We start from the raw sequence: 10782 nt of genomic DNA, 5'->3' as shown, positions 1-10782 counted from the left end.
CCTTATGTACATTACATGTATGTTGAAATGTCTGTCAGAATATATACATATATGCATGTGATCATAATGTTTCAAATAGCCAAACATTGTAAAATATATATATATATATATACAACTCGTCTAAACATCAACCTAACAATGTTAGATCTGTACATGTAAATTTGCTTTCACAAATTTTTGGTTCTTCCCTCGCCGGTATTCGAACCCATGCTACTATTAATAAAACCCGTGATATCGTGACACCAAATCGCCTGCACTGCAGCCGTCCCGCTAGACATATATATATATATATATATTGAGTATTGGGAATCCTGTACACCCTTTCCTTAGACCAAGTTTAACAAATATAATATGAATGTTTAAATTCAACTAATTATCTCCTGGCAATACACATTTATTTTAGGAACTTTTTATGTTTTATTTTGCAGTAAGCAGCTGTTTGTGATGCTTATAGGCATAAACAATCTAGTCTGGACATGTAAAACAGCAGCTGGTTCTATTTTGAAGTAAGCTATTTGGTGATTACATTAATTTGACATGACCAGACCAAGTCTTGGGATAAATTAATAGTACTCATTGTCATGATTGTACTAGCTTTTTATTGTTTTATATATTTTATTGGAAAATACTGTTAGTTGAGGCCTGCAAAAATTAATTTATAAGGAGATGAAGTGTTGTTGCCAATGAGAGTAGAGACATCTAACAAATAGCATGAATAGAATCATGGAGGATTGAATTCATACTCATTTTTATTAGAGTGTTACAAAATAATTGCAGGAAAAAAACCCAACAAAAATCAAAATAATTGTGTATTTAGTAGAATTAGCCAAATCAAACAATAACTGACTTAAATCTTGTTTGAAATTTTCACATTTCTATTGATTAAATATTATTTTATAGATCAAATAATAAATAGATAAAAGGGCAGTAATCCAGTCTCAGATTTTTGTTTTGGTTATATTGTATTCAGCTGATTGTATTTTAATACTATTTACAAATACTTCTTATATGTCAAAAATAAAAAAAATGCTGTACCTGATATTGTGATTTATATTGAAATTGATAAAGACAACAAACTCAATAATGAGCTATTCCAATATCAATCTCCCTAGGGAAAAAAGGGGGTGCTACCTAATTTTAGACCTCCATAGTGCCCATAGACACATCAAACACTTGCCAAAATATAAGCCTGAACCCCTGAGGGGATCACACATCAAATTATAAAAGTTGTATATATTCTACACCGTGAATAAGACCAAACAATGATAGAAGGAGTTAGTTTTCAAATATAATTGAAAAACTAAACTGATACAAATCAATAATTTTTTTGATGTTGATAAATAAATCACAATGTGTAATAGTTGTAATAAATTGTTATGCCAGCCTACAATAGTAGAAGGGGTTTATGTTTAATGATCCATGCTTTTGTTTGTTTATTCTTTCATCTGTTCTGCTTTAGGTTCAAGTTTTGGTAAAAGTTTTTGGTCAGGATAGTTGTTAATGATGTTAACGACCAATCAACTTAAAAATAAATATACATGTGCCTTATGTTATGATCTTTCTAAGGATAAATTAATGGTTTGACCCCAATTTCATGGTCCATTGAAAATAGAAAATTTATCACAACTTCTAGCTATTATTTTTATAGAGTTATTCCACGAGATATTTTTGGGTCACTCATTAGAATATCTTTTAAATATATGATTTTGATTACAACTGCATTAAGATAGAATAATTGCATGCAGAAAATTATTGCTTTTGTCACATATATATCACTTGTCAATTTAATAAGATTAAACATTTTTTTTTTATTACTTTATTACAGAAGCTACAAAATAGAGCTAAGGCCCTTTAAGCCAAGAAACTGCCAGTGTCAGAAAAGGACAAACTTAGAAAGGCCATGCAAATTGATTTAATGTCAAGTTGGGACAGTGATTCTGTAGATAAACTCGCCTGATCACAACTGGGATTTGACTGTCACAAGATTTTAAATCTTACATGGATAAACTAAAGTCATTTACTAGACTGTAAATACCAGAGACAGCTGAATGCACAAGGCAAAGAGCTGAGGTCCAAGTAAATCAGAGAGGCCTTGTCACAAGAAATGTACAGAACTTGCATGGATTTTTACTTAAGGGCATATGACACAAAATTGAGAGATATCAATAAAAATTTCTTTAAAAGGACCAATTCAAAGGTACACTTTTGGAATTTGCAAGAACAAAAATACCTTCATGTTTACTTTTGAATTATAGTTGACAGTTTTCAGTTTAAGGGGGGAACCCTTAAAATGAAGTGGTTTGGTTTATTGAATTTGATTATTTTTTAAAGTAAAAAAATGAATTACTGCTCTTTTATTTTAACATTTGCATTTTCTATTAAAATTATTTACAAGTGCAGCATATCGGTGACATTAGATTATGTTAATGTGTTTGGTTAAGCTACATATTTCTTTTTACTTAAACTTTCTGTTGCCTTTTCTAATTAATTAAATGCTGAATAATAATTTGAGTGTGGCTCATTTTAGTGTCTTGTATTTGCTGTCAAGATTTTTCCTGTAAGATTTCACATTATTTATAATCGCTTGGTCAAAGGGTGATAACTTTTTGAATCTTCACATTAGATAATCTGCAAAGGATTATGTAAAATGTAAATAGTTGAAAATTAATTTTATGGTTCAATAAAATCAAAATAAGTTATTGCCATTCATTATAAATAAATTTCTATCAAAAATAAGGCTCAAAGAATTTTTTTATTTTATTTATATAAATAATAACAAAGTACACACATCATGCACATGTTGACTTCATAAAATTTGTAAACAAAAAAAATTGAAAATAAAACTAAAAATTTTAACTAATCAGGAGACAGTCAATACACCAAATATATTTATAAGCATATAAACTTATTATTTTTTTCAATTGTCCAAGTACATTCAATATTGATAACTTTTTGCTTGACATTACATAATTTTGTTGATAAAAGTTTATTTGTGTGCTATTTTATTCAATTGTACATATTATATATATCTTTATTCTCGTAAACCAAAGTACAATGGTACAGAGACATTTGAAGTATTACATTACACCTTATTATTTTTATTCTTGCATACAGCATTTGGAATGAAATTTTAATCAATGTTCGAGCAGCAGGATGTTTTTTTGTCGAGCCTGCAACTTTTGTTGCAGAAAGCTCGACATAGGGATAGTGATCGGGCGGCGGCGTTAGCTAACTTTTTAAAAGCTTAATATTTTAGAAGGTGGAAGACCTGGATGCTTCATACTTTGTATATAGATGCCTCATGTTACGAAGTTTCCGTCAGTCACATGTCAAATGTCCTTGACCTCATTTTCATGGTTCAGTGACCACTTGGAAAAAAAGATCAGAGTTTTTGTAATGTTGAATTCTCTCTTATTATAAGTAATAGAATAATTATATTTGGTATGTGCGTACCTTGCAAGATCCTCATGCCCGTCAGACGGTTTTCACTTGACCTGACCTCATTTCATGGATCAGTGAACAAGGTAAAGTTTTGGTGGTCAAGTCCATATCTCAGATACTATAAGCAATAGGGCTAGTATATTTGGTGTATGGAAGGACTGTAAGGTGTACATGTCCAACTGGCAGGTGTAATCTGACCTTGACCTCATTTTCATGGTTCATTGGTTATAGTTAAGTTTTTGTGTTTTGGTCTGTTTTTTTCATACTTTATGCAATAGATCTACTATATTTGTTGTATGGAATGATTGTAAGGTGTACATGTCTAGCGAGCAGATGTCATCTGACCTTGACCTCATTTTCATGGTTGAGTGGTCAAAGTTAAGTTTTTGAGTTTTGGTCTTTTTATCTAATACTATATGCCATAGGTCAACTATATTTGGTGTATGGAAATATTTTATGATCTATATGTCAGTCGCGCAGGTTTTATTTGACCTCGACCTCAGTTTCACGGTTCATTGCTCAGTGTTAAGTTCTTGTGTTTTGGTCTATTTTTTTAAAACTATAAGTAATAGGTCAACTATATTTGTTGTATGGAAGCATTGTTAGCTGTACATGTCTGCCTGGCATGGTTCATCTGACCTTGACCTCATTTTCATGGTTCATTGCTCTTTGTTTAGTTATCTTGGTTAATGTTAAGTTTATGTGACAGTTTTTAATAAAGCTTTATACTTAGGACTATCAACATAATATCAATGATAAGTAAAGAAGGCGAGACATTTCAGTGTGTGCACTCTTGTGAATTTACAAATTATGTTAATCATGTAAATAATGTTATGTTTTTTTGTTTTTTGCTTTTTGAAGTTTTTAAAATTGACAAATAATGCTAGCAGGGGAGATTATTCATTAATATTTTTATGATGCCAAACTTGAAATTTAGAGGTGCCTATGTTTGCTATTTGTTATAACCCAATTGTTATGATTCTTAAATAATCTATACAAGTAAGCATGTTAATTTGTCAATAACCATTATTTTATTAATTAGTTTGAATTTGATGAGGTTCTTTGATGTAGAACTTGACTTTTTTTAAACAAAAGTGTTTTTTTATTTGTTTTAAATGTTTTTAAAATTGTATAACAAACTTTTTGACATTTTATTTTAATTTATCACCAAAACAACTCTAATTTGTCAGTATCTGAATAAAATTAATTTGTTAGATACTTTGTTTCTTTTATTGAAGTATATACAAAGGGAGATAACTCAAAATTGTTTTTTTATTATTCTGACCCGATTAGAAGTGATGAAAATAACTATGCCCAAAAGTTTTTGTTATCTCCTGTATTGTATATTGCTGCCATTGTCAAAATCCAAATCACACATAGATAGCCTTGTCCTATAGTTTATATCTGATGTTTGTGTTTTTTGATGTCTTAGATTCTAACTCTTCAAGTTCTTATATAAATTCAGATGCATTGCCATTCTTTACATATAGGTAAAGGCATATTTACAAAATGGTATTGAGCTTTGCAAATGAGTGACATGTATTCGTTGGATTATTGTTTAAGTTTCATCTTAAAAATACAGTTCAATGTTACTGACAAATTATACATTTGCACATTGCTATTTGAAACCACAAATATTATTCTACTGTAAATACACAGAACAGCAATCCATGCCTTTCAAGTCTAATACTTTGTAAACATGGATCAGAAAAGTTGGAGGATCAATTTTATATGTACAATAGCTACAAAGTTATAACCATTAAAAATTCCTGTTTTTCCTAATTTCTGTTTTTTTATTTAATTAGATATTTCCAAACCAGATATTTGGGTTAAAGTAAAAACAAATCCCCAACATCCCTTTTCCACAAGGCAGAGGGAAAAATTCTGCCTTTTCTTTATTATTCATTTGCACTATTGTTTTGTAAGTAGTTATACAGGATTATATTGACTTTAAATTGCATTAAATTTGATGGAAGTTCTAATTTAAATAAGTCATAAACAAGAAATTTATTTGAATTTACATGTAATTAAATTACATAATTAATTAAATTAAATTTATATTTAAAATTCTTTAAATTTGAAATTTATTGAAATTTAATTTATATTAAAAGATCTTTAAATCTCAAATTTATTCAAATTTAAATTATATCAAAACTTCTTTAAATTTGAAATTTATTCAAATTTAATTAATATTAAAAATTCTTTAAATCTCAAATTTATTCAAATTTAATTTACATAAACATTTCTTTAAATTAGAAATTTATTCAAATTTAGTCTATACTTAAATTCTTTAAATTTGAAATTTATTTAGATTTAAAAATACCTTTAAACTAGGTTGAAATTTGGGAATTTATTTGCAATATTAAATTTAGTTTAAATCTATATTAAATTAGAAATTTTCCAGCAAAGTAAATGCGTAATATTTTTTGTAATTTGAAATTTAATATGCATAACATATGCATTTAATTTTATATTAAATGCATCATTTCATGCAGTGCAATAGTCTCTGTGTCAACAGCGAAATGAACAGCTTCATATTCAATAGCTAGTGATAACACAGCGTCGAAACTATGAGGATGCTTAAAAATGACACATTTAGCCATCTCAATATTTAAACATGATGTAAATAAGTCAGTTAAATACACATCTAAATCTTAAAAATTATCAGGATAAGCCTTGTGAGCTTGTATCTTAAAACGCTGACCGAATTCAGAAACTGCTTCATTTTCTTTCAAACTACAAACTTGCAGTTGATACTTTAAATATGCCACCCTTTCCTTAGGATTAAAGCTCTGAATAAGAACATTCTTCAAGCGGTCATAATCACTCAACCGTGGCCTATTTAAGAAACGTAAAATAGTTTGAGCTTCACCTCTCAAATTCATTATTAACTGACATGCCATCTCAAATTCATTCCACTGATTCCAATGAGAACTGTCTCAAAATTAACAAAATAATCTGTAATATCAACGCTTACACTGTCAAACAAACAAGGTTTTTCTTCAAACCTAATCATAACTAAATATACATTTACAAAAATGAACCAAACGATGAAAATAAAATACCCCAGAAATAACTATTAACAAGAATGTGTCCATAGTACACGGATACCCCACTCGCACTATCATTTTACGTGTTCAGTGGACCGTGAAATACGGGTCAATACTTTAATTTGGCATTAAAATAAGAAAGATCATATCATGGGGAAGATGTGTACTCAGTTTCAAGTTGATTAGACTTCAACTTCATCAAAAACTACCTTGACCAAAACTTTAACCTGGAGGCACAGACCAGAAAACATAATGCCCCTCTACTATCGTAGGTGGGGCATAAAAACTGTCTGATTAGGACTGTCATATCCAGTGGCACCACACATTGACTCAAATGTCTGCTCCATTTCTTATAAATATTTTAGTTCAGTTACAAACCAGAAAAGTTGCTTTAAAACTCCGCATCCGCCTCGCGGGACCAAAATGTAACAGGAACATTTCTGCTGGAGATTCGGGGATGCGGACCTCAGCTTATTCTTGTATGTGAACTGATTTATTCGGAGACGATGGATGCCAAATGGAAAAGCGCTATAAAATATCCAAGTAAAAGCCAAAAGCAGTGACAACAATATTTAATTTAATCAATAAAATACAACTTTTATCATGTAAAGCCAAAGTAGAAATGGAGCATTCAATATTTCAATGTTACTCGTGTAAAGAAGGCTTTCCTTGGTGTTTTTTTTTTATAATCTTTATTAAAAGAAGGCTTTCCATGTTTTTTGGGGGGTGGTTTTTTTTAATCTTTATTCAACATTTATTTACAACAGATATATTACATATTACACATAAATATCACAAGGCAATGTTTTAAGTATATTGTGATGTATAATCAGCCCATTTTTTTTTTATCTTTATTATATAATCAGCCCATTGCATAGAGATTAAATGGCATGATATGATGTGATGTTTGGTTTCTAATGATTTATTTAAAATATATAAGTTTTTCGCAGAAGGTTATCAAAGGTTTTGCGACGATGCAAACATTAAACTTTAGAATATAAATAAATATCTTTAACCAATGAATTCAAAATACCAATATCTATATAATTTAACAAATATGTACTGAATAAGCTTCATGTAAATCATTAAATAAAGCAATATGAAATTTATAGTTTTAAACAAGGGAAATAACCTCGGGGGGCCACTTTAAACTTTTTTTGGTAGGGGTGAGCAGCTGAGACCTCAAGTACCCCACCCTTTTCATATATTTTGTTAATCAAAAATATATACCTTGTCATATATTAATTAACAAAAATCTACGGAGCCCCGCTAGGGACATGCAAAGAAAAAAAAATATTTTGTGCGCACAAAATAATATATTGTGCGCACAACTTAAATATATTGTGCGCACAAAATAATATATTGAGCGCACAAAATAATATATTGTGCGCACAACTTAAATATATTGTGCGCACAACATAAATATATTGTGCGCACAACTTAAATATGTTGTGCGCACAACTTAAATATATTGTGCGCACAACTTAAACATATTGTACGCACATTTTAATATACTGTGCGCACTAAAATAATATGGTGTGCTCCCAAAATTAGGAAAACAGTTTTCACTTGACCATGACCTCATTTTACGTGTTCGTGGTTTAGACAAAATCTAAGATACCAAATGCAATAGTTTTTCTATATTTGGTTGGATTGAACGATTTTAATGTCTAAATGTCCACTTCACAGGTGTCATCTGACCTTGACATCATTTTCAGGGATAAGTGGTCCGGCAAAGTAAAATGTTTGTGTTTTGGTGTATTTCTCGGATACTTTAAGCATTAAGTTAGATATATTTTTGGAGTATGGAATGTTTGTATAGTGAAATTGTCTATCTTGCAATTATATTAATCTGACCTTGATTTTATATTCATGGTTCATTGGTCCATGTTATTTGATTCTTGTTTGGTATGTTTTTCAGATACTATAAGGAATAAATTAACAATATTTGTTTTATAGAATGATTGTAATGTATATATATTTGGCTGGTCGGTATCGTCATATCTCAGAATTGGTCTATTTTTTTTTTTAGATACGATGATAAAGGTATACATGGTATAGTTAAACTGTATTTAATGTACAAAATAATTATAAGGCGTGCAAATCATATAAGGGTTGTTTCTCAGATATATTTGGTTCTTCAACACAACAAGAAAAATCCCGCACCCAAATGCGTGCTTCAGCTGGCCTATAAACAAAAATATGGACTAGTTCAGTGAAAATGGACTTCATACTAAACTTTACAGTTGTTTCTCGTTTCTCGTTTTGTATATAGATTAGACCGTTGGTTTTCCCGTTTGAAAGGTTTTACACTAGTAATTTTGGGGACCCTTTATAGCTTACTGTTTGTTGTGAGCCTAAGATACTTGTGAAGACCGTACCTTGACCTATAATGGTTTACTTTTATAAATTGTGACTTAGATGGAGAGTTGTCTCATCTGCACTCATACCATCTCTTCCTTTATCTATCCATAGTGTATACAAAATACTAAAATTAAAAATCCAACAAGACCAATAAAGGCCACAGGCTCCTGACCTTGGACAGGCATAAAAATGCGGCTAAGTTAAACATGTTTTGTGAGATCTCAACCATCCTTTTATATACCTCTAGCCAATGCAGATTAAAAAAAAACACACAGCAATACCGACAGTAAAGAAGCACGTGTCCGTTGTCAGAATAGGTAACAAATGAAACTTAACAAAATGACAATGATACATAAAATAACAAGGACTCCTAGCAGTTACTGACATGCCAGCTCCACACCTCAACTAAACTGATTGAAAGATTATGTTTTAATCATATGAATATCAAGCAAAATCCTTACCGCTAGGGGTTGAGTATCATGCCATCATAAAAAATATATGAGAAGAATATAACCCGTATTTGTATGAGCTATGTTGTATATGTATATAGTTGTCTCTTTGGCAATCGCATCGAGGGTCACAAAGTTTTGAATAAACGGACCATATTTGGAAAAAATGAATCATAAGTGTTTCGTTTATTTTCAAAATATTCCACTGAGGAATTTTATTGGCTATTCCTAAATTGTTTCGTAACATTGAATACGAACATCATACAGTAAAATTTTATAATGAAATCGATCAAAAATAGATACTATAAGTGACCTCTTATCCTCTCTTCTATTAAAGACCATTAAACAGAATGAAACTATAACTTGACCTGAATCATTTGTATTCAACGCTTAAAAATTTAAATCATAATAAGCATACTGTTCAATGTCGGGAGCTTGTTTTTCAGTGATTGTCGTTTGTTGGTGTGGTTCGTATCTGTTTATCGTTTTGTTAGTCATTTTGGGCCGTATAGTTTGCGGTTTGGTGTGAGCCAACGCTCCGTGATGAAGACCGTATTATAACCAATAATTGTTAACTTTTAATAAATTATGACTTGGATGGAGAGCTGTCTCATTGGCACTCATATTGCATCTTCTGCTTTATATATTATGTACCCAGTTTTATCTTTATTTGATCACAACTTCAAGGTGAATTTCGAAGACTTAGTACACCGTCACATTTCAATAACGAACAGTATATTTTGGGTAAGAACCTTACTTAACCATGATAAAACATAGTCATCTTTGATAAAATAAAAACGAAAAAAAAACCAACAACAACAAAACAACTTGTACGTGTATTCAGTTTTCAGTGGATTTGACTTACTCTACACTTTTACAATGATACCTTCTTAGAAACCACATAGTTCATTGAAGTTGGTGACACTAAAACTTCATCATAAACTATAACCAAAACATTTACAATAAACAGAGACGGGCGGATGAACGGACGTAAAGACTTTTAAATATACACAATGTAATGACCATCTCTGTCGTCGAACAGGGTAACAAAATCAAAGTCATGAATTGAGTATAAGTGCAAAAAGTACTTTTTTCATATTTGTTACAAGAAAACAGGTAAAGCCATAGTATCAAAGTGTACATAAGTTCGATAGTTTCCTCGCTCTTTTGCCAAGTCTGTTTCAAACCGTTCCAATAAACTCTGATATAAAGTGGAGGCTTCCAACGCATTTGTTGGTAAACCAAGTGTCAGACGAAATAAACGTTACTTCTTCAGTATTCCTGCCAGGAGTTGATACAAATGCAGTGATGAATATTTCCATGTATTCTAGCCCCATTTCAAAAGAAAACTTTATGCATTTCTCCATTCTGTCACTTTAAAAAGGAGACATTGAAGACCTGTACCATGTGTAAGGACAAAGAATTTAACGTACACTATATTATTTTGTGCGCACAATATATTTAAGTTGTGCGCACAA

The sequence above is a fragment of the Mytilus edulis genome, chromosome 6 (genome assembly GCF_963676685.1).
Source record: "Mytilus edulis chromosome 6, xbMytEdul2.2, whole genome shotgun sequence".
NCBI classification, from domain to species: Eukaryota; Metazoa; Mollusca; class Bivalvia; order Mytilida; family Mytilidae; genus Mytilus; species Mytilus edulis.
This window is presented reverse-complemented; position numbering follows the sequence as displayed.